Source organism: Glossina fuscipes, unplaced genomic scaffold (genome assembly GCF_014805625.2).
Source record: "Glossina fuscipes isolate IAEA_lab_2018 unplaced genomic scaffold, Yale_Gfus_2 114, whole genome shotgun sequence".
Lineage (NCBI taxonomy): Eukaryota > Metazoa > Arthropoda > Insecta > Diptera > Glossinidae > Glossina > Glossina fuscipes.
This window is the reverse complement of record NW_023998457.1, coordinates 3,442,583-3,446,701: the sequence shown is the minus strand read 5'-3', so window position 1 is coordinate 3,446,701 and position 4,119 is coordinate 3,442,583.

Genomic DNA, 4,119 nt, shown 5'->3' with positions numbered 1-4,119 from the left:
AACTTTATTATAATTTGATACTTTTTTTCTGAACTGAGATTTTCTTTAAAAAGAGAAAACAAAAAAACAAAAAACAAAATTTTTTTTTTATATTCTTTAATTTATGGATTTTTTAATATACTCCACAGGGGGTATATTAAATTCATCGCATGGTTGCCATTCATAGCTAAAGGGAGTTTTTATAAACGCTAACCATTGTCTTGCTTTATTTATTCATGTCACTCGTGTTAGTGTAGAAAGAAATCACTTTGATTCTCGTTAGGTCCCGTTCAAGTATTAAAAAAAAAAAGCCTTCGCCATATAGATATCGATTTCAAAGGAAACAAAAAAAAAATATAATAAAAATCTATGAAATATTGTTTAATCAATTCATTTCTTAAGTTTAATCAAAACAATTTCCAGGCAGGGATGAGAGTTTACAGATCCTATCTAGAGCTAATCGAGTGTTTGCGATATAGAATCCACATGTTCATGGGTGAAGGAATTTTCCGATAACATGGAGTAAGGCTTTGCCTGTGCTTGGTTTGTGCTGTGCTTTCATGTTCTCGAATCTAAGCTTGGGTTAGTTCTTCTATTGCACATGGATGCCTCTCCTCCACTAATCTTAATGTCGTTCCCGGAAATTAGACTTACGCGATTGAGGGATTTCCTTGTGAAATGAAAACTATTTTGAATGTCTTTGTAGCTTAACGCATTTCGTTTAACTAAACCATACTTTTGTCTTCTTACCCTTAAATTCATAAGATTTCTTAGTTAATCAGTTGAGAGCTTTTCACGAGTTTTGTATTATATCAATTTATTTTACTGAACGAGTTCATATCCACGGATTTTGCGAACTACCCCCTCATCTGAATTCTCTTTTACGAACGTATCAGACTTAGGTCATTGCGGAGTCATTCTCTACGTAGTATTGTCGCTTTTCTTATTCACAAAGCAGTGAGGCTCAAGCGATTTTTTGGACAATCCAACAGTCGACAAGGACAAATCTGCTTACTGCTGCAGATAAAGTTAGGAGAAGGAACTTCCAGACTACTTCACGGAAGGAAGTAGAAATCTACTGCTTTCCGGGAATGTTCTATTTTCTGGAGGGAGTAGAGGCAAGGAAATAAAATTCGTAACTAGACAATATTCAAAATTGGACAGTTATGAGGACAATAGGCGAAATCATCCACACAGCAACGAGGTGAGAAGATTTCTTGTCTTTAGTTAATAATATAACTCAGTCCTTGATAATGTCATGAATTATCCAAAGGCGCATGTGATCACTTATATCCAGTCAAAGATCAATTGCAGATACATCGTAAAAGATTTGAACCTGAAAACTTTTTTAGTTGCGTGTTGAATGTCTTTTAAATTTAAAGAACAGAAGAAGAAGAAGAAAAGTATGAAAGGGTTGATTAAGAGCGATACGAATCAACCTACACTTTATAAATAAAAGTTGCTATCATTTCTTAATAATTCTGCTTTTAAATAGTACGGTCTAATAAAACAAAAAAAAAAAAAAACAAGTAAGAACATTATAGTCGGGGAAGGCCGCCATTAAACACCTTACACCGCATTATCTAACACAGTTCTTCTTTTTATTATAGAACACAAAAATTATGTCTTATTTCCATATAAAGATATATTTTTCAAGTGAATGGGGAAGCGAGTCCACAACCTAATGTAGTACAAGTTTAATCTTTACTTAGGGCAGTATTCAAAAATAGGTGTAGGTGATTCAAATGAAGAGTTCATTTTTTTTATAAAGTTACTATTATGGGTCAATTTTCATCACCACCTATTAAAACTTAGGCTTTTCTGTTCTACAAAGGACCAATTTTCGTGAAAATTCTTCTTAGAGTAGCATCCAAAAAATAGGTCCAGAAGGTTCAAGTTTGCTATAGTTGACTCTTTTCATCTTAAATTACTATTATGACGTGATTTTTATCAGAAAGCATTGAAAATTATACCTTTTTGTCGTATGAACTTCAGTTTTCACTAATATGAGAGAGGGTTCAACAATTTCGATGGTCGGGCCAAAGTTTTCACACCAATGCAGAATTTCAAAATATTATTGTTTAGTCAGTTTTGCCGAGAATTTTCAAAAAGTCGAATTTGTTTCCATATAACGACTTTTCAGAATAGGGCGTTACGTGGGGAGTGATCGGAACTATATTCAATAGCGTTAATATATAAGCGTATAATAAAAGGTAGGTCTGCCTGTTACATTCGTCCGCGATAACTTACGGTACTCTATACCACAATTAGTGTAGGGTGTAAAAAAACATTCTACGCATATCTCGTAAGTAATCTAAAAGTAATAACCAAAAATCACTTCCTTAATCATGTTCAAATTCTGTTGGACCTTCTATATCTGCTTTGATTTGCCTTTACCTGCACAGATATTATGTTATTTATGTAAAAAAAACATGTAAAAAATACAGTAATTTTGCCTGCCATCTCTATCTACCGATTTAGCAATTTTTCATACACTTCAGCGATAATTGAGAATATGATATCTAATATGCTGACATATGTATATATATATATATATATATTCATTTGTAAAAGCAAAAAAATTTAATTTTCTTGTTCGTTTCAATTTATTAAATTAATCGAATCATATAAAATTTAAAGCAGGCAAACAAAAATAATGCATGTAACACAGAATTAAAAGATCCATAGGAAAATAAAGGCCCAACAAGTAAAAGAAGGGAAATTAACTAAAATGACAAATATTACGAACTTTTTGATGCATTTATTATATAATTGAGGTGAAATGCTCTCTAAATTGAGATTTGGATCAAATTTTTTTTTTCTCATTAAATTGTTGTTGTGTAATATGTGTCCTCCACGGGATATCTTACAGCAAAGTAGCCTTTTAGGGTCATTCTAAATGACTTGTCTGCGCAGAGCGGGCAATGAGCTCAGTCTTAGCTTGAGGCATGTTCGTTTTCAAAGCGTTAAGAGTTCGAGAATTCTTCGTATAAGCTCGAATCTTTGTCTGAACCGACACGATAGAACTAGCGCTGAGAAATCATACGATCTTGGCAGCAACCTCATATTGGCATTTTTCAAGCTTATGCTGCATGATGAACTTCCCAGTAATAATATACGTGCTTCTGGAAAACTATGGCAAATTGACTAAAGTCGAGTCAAAGTCATATAATTTGTGACACAAAAAATCACTGGTCACATTTCTGCGGCGTTTTCCATTGAAAGTAACTGTAATGCCATTTTTATCTTCAAAAATTACTTTCTCAGTCCATAAGCCACACCCAAAACCTAATTTTTATGGGCAGCGTCCAGCAATTCTTGACTTTAGAGGGGCAATTTTTCCTATTTATGAAAGCCATTTAATTAAAACAGGCCTTCATCCCATGTGTATGAGATGTAGTCCGAATGAGCTCAATATTTTTTTTAACATAACTTAAACAAGTTTCATACGCTGTCCAACTTTATTTTTTTCCACGATGATACCAAACGCATATATCAATTTTAATGGAAATGTGAAAAAAACATGAATGGTATGACGTTTTAAAAGAAAAACCTCTTTTTGGATGGTCTTATATATATATATATATATATATAAGGTATGTTCCAAGAGGTGAACTTTTATTTTTCTCACTTTTTATTTATTCATAAATATGTATTTTATCCTCCTCAAAGCATGTGTATCGGTACATGCGTGGAAAAACTCCAAGGCTCGAGTAGCAAATTCACATTTCATCGTTTACGTCTACTCGCATTAAAGATTTCTAAACATCATGTTCATCACACACTTCAAACATTTAGATGAAGTAAAAAACAATTAAGAAAATTATATGCGATTGTGACCGAATCTTTTATACCCAACACCGCTAAAAAAAACGAAAAAGATTAAAAGAACAAAGTTTTTGCGTTCTACAATATAGAGTGAGCGCGGCTGTTTTTTTTTTTCAAAATAAAAGTTTTTGTCGCTTAGGCGTAAGGGCGCTGTAAGCGTGACCCTAAGAACTGTTTAAATCAATTTCAAATTCTTTTGCAAATTTTTAGGCCTTTTCTTCACTTTTCCTGAGAGCAGAATATATACTGCACAGTTGCGCAGACCGACAGACAGACATATTTGCATGCTTTCCGAATTCTAAACTGCCCAAG